The sequence below is a fragment of the Aquarana catesbeiana genome, linkage group LG05 (genome assembly GCF_042186555.1).
Source record: "Aquarana catesbeiana isolate 2022-GZ linkage group LG05, ASM4218655v1, whole genome shotgun sequence".
NCBI classification, from domain to species: Eukaryota; Metazoa; Chordata; class Amphibia; order Anura; family Ranidae; genus Aquarana; species Aquarana catesbeiana.
Genome location: NC_133328.1, coordinates 300,389,669 through 300,401,843, shown reverse-complemented (window position 1 = coordinate 300,401,843; position 12,175 = coordinate 300,389,669). Strand labels below are relative to the sequence as shown.

Below are 12,175 nucleotides of genomic sequence, written 5' to 3'. Positions count from 1 at the left end.
CAGGTTAAGGGCATGCCCCAAGCATGTTACTCAAAAGGAATTTTGCATTTTTCACTAAAGAATTATTAAAATCACTGCTCCCTGCCAGTTTGATTTGTTTGAAAATCCCATGCCTATTAGCCTAGAAAAAGACCATTACTGTTTTTTGAACATTCAGATCCCATTAGCTTCAGTGGGGTTCGGATTTGGCACCTGAACTTCATTAAAGTTTACTGAACCTGCCTTGAACTGAACCCAGGTGAGGTCAGGTCATTCCTAGTGGAAACTAGAATTCAGCTTAGTACTAAATTGTCCAGGAGACAAGGAGACTTAGCTTTAGTTATGGACTGGTGTAGACATCAAAAACTAACTGAACTGTCCATCACCAAAGTGTTACTGACAAAATTTCTCTGGTTCAGTTGTAACAACCCATACACACTCAACTCATACCTGACTATGGACAATAGGTGAAATATCTGCCACAACTTCTTTCACATATAAAGCATCTCACCACCAACTACTGTATTACCCTTTTTTAAGATCTCACTTAAAATCCCAAATTTACTTCTGGTACGTAAGACTCCAAAGTTACCATCTTCTGTTTCTCATTTCACATACCCCCCTCAATCTCTCCTTTTTGATGCTTTCTCAATTTCTTGTACGTTGCCTCTGATCTTCTGCCATATAGCTCATTGCTTTTCTCTAGTTATTAATCTCTTTTCCTAAAACAGACATTGTCCAGGATGTGCAATGTGAATTAACACTACTTTTAATACATTTTCATTTTACTACACTTTATCTAATATACAAAAAAATAAATAAATGGAACAGGTCCCGCTGGGAAACTCAAGAGCTCTTGCTATTCACAAAATATTTGCTACCCATTAGGGCCATATGTGTCAAAAGCAACCTTCCATCGGGTTCTATTGGCCACAATGCATCACAATGCAGTAGATTGCCTCATACCAAGCAGGACTGTATGCTGCACTTTTTTCATCCCACACCACTGCAACGTAGCGGTGTCAACTAGTCTGTTAGGGGCGTGGCTACACGGCAATGCTGAGACGGCGACTCCATGTGTGTGAAGGAAGCTATGAGGAGATCGCAACACCTGGCATGTTTGGAATTTTAACAAGGCAATTTGAATCTTTTATGATGTAAGTGCATTACTTTTAATAAACCGATTACCTTAAGGTGTTTTTACACTATTGGAGGCTCTGTCTCAATTTCTATCCCCACATGTGGAGAGTGTCTTTATTAGTCTGGATGGAGATTGGCCTGTTTAAGCGGCTCTTCAATAACATTTAATAAGGCGATATTTGCCAGACATGAGAGTGAATGGCAGCAGCATCTGGTGAGCTTTATTCTTAAGGAGTGGAAGTGGCACACATCACTTTGGTGAAGGATTTTGGTGTATCAACCAGGTTTTGTTTCACTACTGTTTCACACTATTTTTTGATCACTTTAAGTTGGACTGTACTATCATATTGATTTGCATATGTTATCATATATTTTTTAGATATGCCATATGGACACTTTTCATTATGTATGGGCCTTTTATGTTGATTGTATCACAATGTTAAAATTTAGGAGATTTGTAGATTAATTAGTGCACTACTATGGAATTATTTTTCTCTTTTTCACATTGACAGTTGTTTCACCTCATTTGCATAGTTTGTTAGGAAACCAGGATCTGTCTGCCACAGGCACTAGGGCCACACTGTGCAAGGCAGTTCATTACAGTTCCAACATACCTGGTGTAATGGACTCTAAAGGAATCTTTTATTGACAGAATATGGAGGCTGCTGCTGGTGACATCCTTCTGAAAATGCCATGTCATGTTGATCCAATGGCCTTAATAACTTTACAAGCTAGTCACATCAGGATTTCTGACTATGCTTTAACTTTATAATTTGCATGCTTGTTTTGGGTCAGTGACTTAGAAAGTATTACTGCCAGAGGCTGCAAAGCAGCTATATTTCTCATACAGAGGTCACTGAGAAAGCCACCATGTTTTTCCCAGCATGGGTTATCTAGAATACTACAGTAGCGCTTGCAGCATTTATTTAATCCATGTCTGCATTCCAATACATGCTTTGCAGTACATAAAATATCTTGTGGCTAAGTAGGATAATACAAGTAAAGGTTACCCATTTGAAATACCCTTTTCTGCATACAATATATCCAGAGTTTCTTACCATCAATAATGAGATGAGAATTGGATAGAGATTTCCCTACCACATTGTAACATTTACACTTTTATTTCACTGTTCAGAGATGATTCTATACAATTATTATTTTAAATTTGCTACTTTATTCCCACACAAAGTGCAAGTATAGGGTAGCCAGTCCCTTTATTCTTTTAAATTTGTTTTTGATTGATTTGATTTGCAGAAGGCATGCTATTGCTTTGGAAGGGCTCTACCATACTGGACCAAAACTTTCATCTTTTACCCCAATAAAAATGTTGTGAATTTTTACAAATTATTAAATGCATACAAACTTACTAATGGGTAGCGATCTGATTTTTAACTATGTGTAACATTAACATTTGTACTGAGCAGGTATAATAGCAGTATTATTTTGAAATATCTAAAAACAAAATGTAATAAAAGACAACAATTTGCAGAGCAACTAAAATATAGTAAATCATTGCCAGTGAACTATTCATTGAGTTATAGCCTAAAAAAGTATTAAACTATAGGCTATAAATTACATAAGAAAAGCAAGTAACAGCTTTTTATAGTGATCAGGCATATCATGCATTGAACGCAATGACTTACTTATATCCTGCAGGCGTTCTTACTAATTTAGTGATTCACGAGCAGCAGACTTGGTAGAGCATGGTGAACAGAAACACGTTTACAGCATAGGTTCCTGTAGTATGCAGTTAGATGAGCCACATTACAGGATTCCCTTGTGGAAGCACTGAAGGGCACCAACCTGTTAATAAATGAACAACTATTTAGTATGTGTGGTTGCTGAAAAACACATTTATTATGCCTTTTACACATATGTACAGGAATATTTGTTCATTTGTATAGTTTTCATCTTACCATTATAATTGTTAAAAAAAATTACATGTGGGTCTGGGTTACATTTTTTGTTATTTCAGGACTGATGTAACACTTGCTCCAAAACAGAAAAGGAGGGTTTTAGTGTTTATCATTGCTAAACTTTCTTTAAGATGCTAGCTGCCTGACACAGATATCTCAATAGTTTGAATCAATGATCCACAAAAACAATTTGATCTGCATGATTACACCAGATCAGTGATTCAGAAAGTATTAAGGTGGTTCAGCATAACCACCCAGCCAGTAGTAGGTCGCCAATGGTAGCCTTCAGTGTTTTACCATGGGACAGGTTAAGGTTAACAATCTCCCTACCACTGTATTATAAACAAAATGGTGGGGGGGTGGATGCCAGTGTAAAGGCTCCCCTTTCCTAATTCAGCAGAGGAAGGGGGAGAAATGATGAGGTACTGAATGAATTTAAATAAGCAGCAGACTGTAGAGATATTCACTAGATTTTGGGATTGTTTCTAAATGATCAGAGAGAGAGAGAGATAGGGGGAGAGAGAGATCAAGGGAGAGAGGGGGGAAGTGAGAGGGAAAGAGAGCGAAAGAGAGGGAGAGAGAGAGAGAGAGAGAGAGAGAGAGAGGGGGGGAGTGAGAGAGAGAGAGAGAGAGAGAGAGAGAGAGGGGGGAGAAACAGAGAGAGAGGGGGGAGACAAAGAGGGAGAGAGATGGGGGAGAGGGGGAACAGAGAGAGAGGGGGGAGAGAGAGAGATAGGAGAGAGAGAGGGGGGAGAGGGGAGGACAGGGGGGAGAGAGAGAAGGAGAGAGAGGGGAGAGGGGGGAGAGAGAGAGAGAGGAGAGAGAGAGGGGGAGAGAGGGAGACATTATATATAGTGCTGAAAAAGAAAAAAGTGAGAAATCATATTTTCAAACAGCCCTTTAAATAATGCAACCTTTGTACACAGTCACTGTTAAATTCATAATCGGCCAGTCTTGAAACACATAATACGGCTATTTACTTTTTCCGTTTTTTGCTGGGTGGTTATCAAAATATATGATATATTTCACCTGGTATTATCTATTTAGCATTTTGCATGCTGCCATCATGCAGGATTTACAACGATAATTCGAAGTTACAGAAAAAAGGTATCATTAAATAACAACATTGCAGCCATGGCGAGAGGTACAAGAGTTACAAGAGCAGGAACAAACTACTGTATGTTTATTTTACAAAGGCAGGTACTTCACATTAGCCTTTTCTGTAACCATTTCAAATGCATTTTTGCCTGCAATCAGCAAAATAATAAAATTAAATTTTTCTTTTCACTATCAATTTAGCTGAGCAAGTCATGTTTCACTAAGTATATTACACCTGCAGCTAAATCTTACAAATGTCACATGTATACAAAAAGATTTTGGCAGCTCATAGAAAGCCTTTTATTATAATGCATGAAATGTACTTTCCTGGAAATTTTTCTGTAAAGCATATGAATAAATGACGCATGTTAAGCACTCTGTTAGACTTTGCAAACATAGAATTAACTAAGTCAATGTCAGTGACTATTTATGGTTATTACTAGTTCTGAGTGAGAGACACATCACAGGAAGCACCCTCATGGCTAACAGAGGACAGAATTGAAATTAGATTTGGGAAACTTAACATTAATAAATCACCGGGACCGGATGGCTTTCACCCGAGAGTACTTAGGGAACTCAGTCAAGTAATTGCCAAACCATTGTTCCTAATTTTTACTAACAGTCTACTGACTGGAATGGTACCAGTGGATTGGAGAAAAGCCAATGTAGCACCAATATTTAAAAAGGGCCCAAAATACATCCCTCTGAATTACAGACCAGTTAACCTAACATCAATAATATGCAAGCTCCTGGAGGGGGTGATAAGGGACGATATACAAGATTTTATTAATGAAAATGGTATCATTAGCAGTAATAAGCATGGATTCATAAAGAATCATTCTTGTCAAACCAATTTATTAACCTTCTATGAGGAAGTGAGTTGCCATCTAGATAAAGGAAGGCCTGTAGACATGGTGTATCTGGATTTTGGAAAAGCATTTGACACAGTTCCCCATAAACGTTTACTGTACAAAATAAGGTCCATTGGCATGGACCATAGGGTGAGTACATGGATTGAAAACTAGCTACAAGGGCAAGTTCAGAGGGTGGTGATAAATGGGGAATACTCGGAATAGTCAGGGGTGGGTAGTGGGGTCCCACAGGGTTCTATGCTGGGACCAATCCTATTTAATTTGTTCATAAACGACCTGGAGAATGGGGTAAACAGTTCAATCTCTGTATTTAGAGACAATACTAAGCTAAGCAGGGCAATAACTTCTCTGCAGGATGTGGAAACCTTGCAAGAAGATCTGAACAAATTCATGGGGTGGGCAACTACATGGCAAAAGAGGTTTAATGTAGAAAAATGTAAAATAATGCATTTGGGTGGCAAAAATATAAATGCAATCTATACACTTGGGGGAGAACCTCTGGGGGAATCTAGGATGGAAAAGGACCTGGGGTCCTAGTAGATGCTACGCTCAGCAATGGCATGCAATGCCAAGCTGCTGCTAACAAAGAAAACAGAATATTGGCATGCATTAAAAAAGGGATTAACTCCAGAGATAAAGCGATAATTCTCCCACTCTACAAGACTCTGATCGGCCGCACATGGAGTATGCTGTCCAGTTCTGGGCACCAGTCTTCAGGAAGGATGTACTGGAAATGCAGTGAGTACAAAGAAGGGCAACAAAGCTAATAAAGGGTCTGAAGGAGTTATGAAGAAAGGTTGCGAGCACTGAACTTATTCTCTCTGGAGAAGAGACGCTTGAGAGGGGATATGATTTCAATTTACAAATACCATACTAGTGACCCCACAATAGGGATAAAACTTTTTTGTGGAAGGGAGTTTAACAAGATACGTGGCCATTCATTAAAATTAGAAGAGGTTTAGCCTTAAACTACGTAGAGGGTTCTTTACTGTAAGAGTAGCAAGGATGTGGAATTCCCCGGTGGTCTCAGAGGGGGTCATCGATAGTTCAAAAAACTATTAGATAAGCACCTGAACGACCGCAGCATACAGGGATATACAGTGTAATACTGACATATAATCTCACACATAGGATGGACTTGTGTCTTTTTTCAATCTCACCTACTATGTAACTATGTATATGAGTGAATCTGTCAGGTTGAATCTGCAGGGGTTTTTCAAAGTCTGCTTGAAATTTGCAAACCTTGAATTTAGCAGTGAACTCCATTAACCACTTGTCATCCAGCTGTTGTAGATAAACAACTGGAAGGCTAGCTCCTGAGGGTGGGAGGGCATTGGAAGATTTCCTCCCCTTTGCACCGCTCATGTGCACCCTCTAAGCACAAACAGCAGCATGTTCTGTGATCACTATGTTCATCAGAGATAGCAGATTACAGAGTGGGGTACAGGGCCAATAAAATTCGCTCTGTACCATGTGATTGCTTGGACAAATCACAGTGATCACACATGTAAATAAAAGCTGTAATATTGCAGCCAGCAGTCTGTTTTCTCTCACACTGATCACACTGATCACACTGATCAGTACAGCGTCATCAGGGGAAGCCAGCCAGTGTCATTCATCAGTAGCCACCCCAGTACAGCATCACCATCACCAGTGCAGCCAGCCACAGTGTCCCCGATCACTAGCCTCTCTAGCAGAATACCACCATACCGGGGCAATCAGCCGGTTTCCCTGATCGCTAGCCACCCCAGTACAGTGTTATCATACCAATGCAGCTAGCCTAGGTTCCTGATTGCCCCCACACCAGTACAGTGCTGCCAGACAAGTGCAACCAGCAACAATGCCCCTGATTGCTGCCACACCAATACAATGTCACCAGACCACCGGTGCAGCCAGCAACAGTTTCCCTGATCGCCACCACACCAGTACAGTGTCACCAGACCAGTGCAGCCAGCAACATTTCTGATTGCCACCATACCAGCACAGTTTCACTGTACCAGTTCAACCAGCCACAGTGTCCCTGATCACTGCCACACCAGTTCCAGTGTCACCAGACTAGTGCAGCCAGCAACAGGGTTCCTGATCACCCCCACAACAGTGTCAGCATCACCAGAGCCAGTACAGTCAGCAACAATGTGCCTGATCCCAGCCACATGAGTCCCAGTGTCACCAAACCAGTGTAAGCCATCCAGCCTCTTAAAAAATATCTTGAGGTGTCTGCTTTTTAAAATGCAGCCATTTTGTGCGTGTTTCTACTGTACTGACACTTCAGGGCCTTCAAGCATATAATAGATAGTCAGGAAATTGGATGCCTAGTATATGCCTATTAAAAGCTTGAAGGTGCTACATGGATTTTGTGACCTTTTTTACAGCTAGACTCCAAAAAATGTCACACATACTCGGTAGAGGTAGCAGAAGTGTCTTGGTGTTTCATTTTAAGAATGACCATGCTGTGTGTTAGAAATATCTTAATAATTTATAACCCTGTATGTAGAAAATACTTTTGATTTTCTTTCAGCATTTTCTAAATTCTATGTCAAGAAAATAAATATTCACTCGATGCCTCTTAAAAATACCTTGGGGTGTCTGCTTTCTAAAATGTGAACATTTTCTGCTTTTTTTCCCCTCTCTCGGCACTCCAGGGCCTCCAAACGTGATAGGTAGTCAGGAAATTAGATGCCTAATTTATGACCCTTGAGAGCTTGAAGATGCTTGCATTTTTGGAATATTTCAGAGCAGAGAGGTTGGTGTAGCCATTCATAAACAGGACAACTAGTATGTTAAGAAATAGTTTGCTTGAATTTGGCCACTGTAAGTTACAGCAGCCTGTATGACTTCTTTTGCTATGGGGGTTGCTTTTTATTCCATAAAAATAAATAGACAACAGGAGATGCCTGTAGCAGATACAAGAGTTTAGGAAAAAATATACTGTAATTTTTAAGAGACTGATCCTGCCAATTAGATTCAGGGTAAGAGAATCCCAAATCTGTAATTGAGACATTTGGGATAGGGCAGAACCCATGTATAATGAGACAGATTTTGTAAAATCATTATGAATGTGTAATACCAAACCAATCCCACGCTAAAGTGTTAAAGCGGAGTTCCAGTCCCCCAAACATTAAAAAAAAAAAAAAATATGTAGGCGCAAAGTCTTAAACAGATCCTATTGCACTGAAAAGTCTGTGCAGTCTTTTAACAGACAGCTGCAATGCAGCAAGTGTGGGAATAGGATGAAAAGTCCACTGTATCAGGTCAGCCTTATTGCAGGGAAGCAGGAGCCATCTCCAGGATATGTAAGAAAGAAAGAAATGCAGGCGCCTCTAAGTGCAGAATGTTAAAACTTTATGTAGGTGAATACATAGTAACTCATGTAGGTAAGGAATCACAGGCACATCTGTGGGGTTAGCCTAGTGAGAAATCCATGGCAACCCTCAGTTTCAGCTCTCCTCCACAACACCACCATCTTTGCCGGCCGCGAGAGTATACAGAGTGGCCATGTCGCTCTGTAACAAGAAATAAGAAATAACATTAGTACCAACAACAATTTTTATTATTGAATTTAATAATAAAAATTGTTGTTGGTACTAATGTTATTTCTTTATAATCTATACAATGTTATAGATGTATGCCGAGCTGCCTTGAAGAAGCAGATAACAAGTCTGTGAAACGCGTTGGATGTCTGCATAATTTTAATCAATTAACTTTTGTAATAAATTGAATAATTTTTATGAACATTATTTTGTTGTTGTGCTTACCTTGGTGACAGTTCCATACACATCCTTAAAAATCCCATCACCTGTTGAGGGAGTGGTGTATTCTCTCTAATTTTCTTTCATATTCATCAGGGATGTGTATGTGTTGGACTGTCTCTAGAAACTGTCCAACATACTGTATTTATATATATATTACCTACATGTAAGTTACTATGTATTCACCTATATAAAGTTTTAGGTCTGCACTCAGGGGCGTCTGCATTTCTTTCATTTTCTTTCAAACAAATAGTTTGTTACTCACATCTCAGAAGCAGGCAGGTTCCATTTTAGTTGTGGGCATCTGAAGCCCTACTGTGTTAATTTCCTGGATTTCTGTGCAGCTGGCTACCCAGCATACACATCCAGATCTCGCACATGCTCATTAATGCCTCAGCGAGGCCATCCTTCTTCCTGACATGTTGCTATAGCAATGTCGGTGTTTGCGTAAGTTCCCGGCCCATTGCTATAGCAACCTGTCAATCAGAGGACAGGAGAGAAGAGGTAATAGAAGTCAGATTAGGCAGGGAATGCTCCAAATGGGGTGGCATCGCTGGGGGGGGGGTGACACCATCCTGAGGGTGGCAAAAACCATGGCTTCCTTTGGTTGTTTATTATTTTCAGCTGAAACACCTCTGGAGCCGCGGCCGTGCTTGGCTGGTGCTTTCCTTCACTCACTACCCCCTGCTGAATCTGTGCCTGTCACTATATCTAATGCCCCCGGGCGGGCGGCGTGGTTGCTGCTGCACACTGTGTGTCCTCTACAGCTGCCGCCTGGGTGTACTGTGTAGCAGTGACGTTGCTATGGGGGTGCGGGGGGGGGTGGACCGCACCTGGGTGACACCACCAAGGAAGCTGGCAGTTGTAGCGGGTGCTGCCAAGCCCCCCTCTCTCACTCCACCCCCCATCAGTGAAGTGGTGACAGGGCCAATGGGCTGCAGCTCAACTGCAGCTGTGATGGGGGGAAGGCAGCCTGTCAGAATGTTTCCCCCGCTCGCCCCCTCCTCCCGTTCTCCTGTCAGCAGAGAATAGAGCGCGGCTCTCGCAATATATTCGCTGCCCAGCTTCCTGCACGTTCTTTTTCCTTCCCCATTGGCCACAGCAAAGGACCAATCACAAAAGACTAGTGGAGCATCATGGGACATGTAGTCCCAGAAGATCGGCAGCCCCATTGTTCTCCACGGGGAAGAGACTACAGCTCCCAGCATCCACTCTGCTGGGGGAAAAGAGAGAGAGCCCAGAACCCAGTAACGTTTGCGTAGTTTCCTATATGCAAATAATGCGAGATTTCAGCAGTAGGCGATTCGCGAGGACTCCTGGGATACATAACGCCTCTATCCCAGGAACCCTTGTGAATCACCTAGTGATGTAATCGCCTAGGCGGGGAAGGGCGGAAGTCAAGGAGAAATAACAAAAAAAAAGTAATTTTGAGCATACAAAAAAAATTTAAATGGCCATTGTGAAAAGTATGAGATAAGGGCATGCAGCACAGAGAAAGTTCAGAAAATGGGTGGAACTCTGCTTTAAGGGAATATTAACTATTCCCATCAAAACAAAATCAAGCTATATAAAGAAATAAATAAAAATAATATGAAAGACACCTCCACTTACTATATCTGCACACACAAAATACAAAAATTGTTAATATTTAATGTGCTGCACTGTCCAAACCAACCAAGTTCATGTGAACAGTACAAATATTAATTCATGCCACAATCAAAGAATATTCAAAATTCATATGACAATTAATAAATATTCAATTCATTTAAAAATTCATTGAGTGATTAAATAAATGAATACATTCATAAAGTCCCCAACATATGTGAAGAATCATGAAACTTGTGTTGTAAATAGTCCCAGCTAAAATAATTATCACGGTTCTCTACTTGTGCTACAGATTAAAAAAAAAAAAAGGGGGGGGAGTGAGATTTCGAGTGCCTTCAATCTTCAGCACAGTGCAATCTAACAGAAATGTTATACCTCTAAATAAAAGGTCTAACAGTGCTTATGGAAAAGAGAAGACCCTCCAAGGATGGATGGATGGATGCTCTGCTTCAATCAGCTGCAAACCATTCAGCAAACCTTAAGCCATCCTGTGACTTGTCCCTCACTGTGTGCTACCGAAGCCTCTGTTCAGCACGGCTGTTCCGTTACGGGACAACAGGGCACTGCCAAGGGCAGCATGTAAGTGCAAAAGATATGATTATTGACAGAGGCTTTAAAGTACCATAAAGTGGTTTGGCGGGCAGCATGGCAGTTGGTGCATTGAACTGGCAACATACCTCCATTTGACCGTTCGTGAACTATAATATGGATTTTTACCTATTGATGACATCGTTGACCACATGCTAATTCTCTCTGTTACCCATATGGCTTAAAGATTGTGGGGAGAATAATACTACCTAGTTATCCATGCAATTTAGTTGCCTAGGCTATCTATGCTACTTTATAGCCTTTATCTTTTGCACCTACATGCTGCCCTTGATGATGCCCTCTTGTGTGTGGTTGGTTTCTGATACCCATATGCTTGCCCCCAGGCTTTGCAATCAGATGCCCTGTAATCTGCTATTAATTGTTGCCCTACTAATATATTGGGTCCTGAGGAAGCCAGAATTGGCAAAAGGTTGACCTGGTGCCCGGAAGTACACATACTCCACATCTACGGTTAAATGCTGTATAAGCATCAACTTCCGGCACCTGTAGTAGGGCATTAATTTTAGCTTCATATCCATCCAGTGGATTATATTATGGCATTTTATTCTTTTATCTATGTGTTTTAATGTATACAAATAAACATATTAGTTTTATAAGAAAGTGTGGTCTCCCATATTGAGCCTATAAAGTCCAGTGTTCCTTGGTTGTGGCTAAGCTACTCAACCCACCTCTTTTTTGGTGGCATTTATTTGGATGTGGTTTATCGTAAGTTTAAATCTTTATGTAATTGAGAGATTGGATAGTGCAGCTCCAGAAGGCAGTGGGCATTTGCTGCCATCGAAATCTGCAAAAAAGCTACACAGAGCTCTGCGGTATGTGTGGACATTTTCTATTGTATCTACTGATGGATGGAAGAAAAAAAATGTCCCCCAATCATCCCCATGCCCAGCATTTTGGCTTGGCAAAGCTGCTTGCTTCTCACGTTCCAGATTGAGAAATCACCCCTTTCCATGAATTTGTAGCCTGTGCTACACCAAAGTGGCAGGTACTCAAAACCTTTTTCTTTTTCTGGTGAGAAGGCCACTCTTCAGGTGGGGTGAGATTGGGTGACTGGGGGAGACGTGCAGTACTCTTCTGCAGGCAATTTTCTGGTGATTGGGAACTTTTATGCTTAAAGGTTACCTTTTGGAACATGTTACATGTTACACTTGTATTCATAGTCTAACGTGTGACATGTTCCAGCACAGGTTCCCTCATCCACAATGTG

At 41.0% G+C, this 12,175-nt stretch overlaps 1 protein-coding gene across 12 annotated transcripts in view; it reads right to left on the bottom strand.

Moving 5' to 3' along the window:
* LOC141144787 (poly(rC)-binding protein 3-like) overlaps positions 1-12,175 on the bottom strand; it is a 1,428,155-nt gene that overhangs the window by 657,586 nt on the left and 758,394 nt on the right. For all 12 annotated transcript variants that reach the window (XM_073630801.1, XM_073630798.1, XM_073630799.1 and 9 more), the window contains one exon: positions 2,763-2,922. The gene's annotated coding sequence lies outside the window, so the exon portion shown is untranslated. The remainder of the gene's footprint in view (positions 1-2,762; positions 2,923-12,175) is intronic.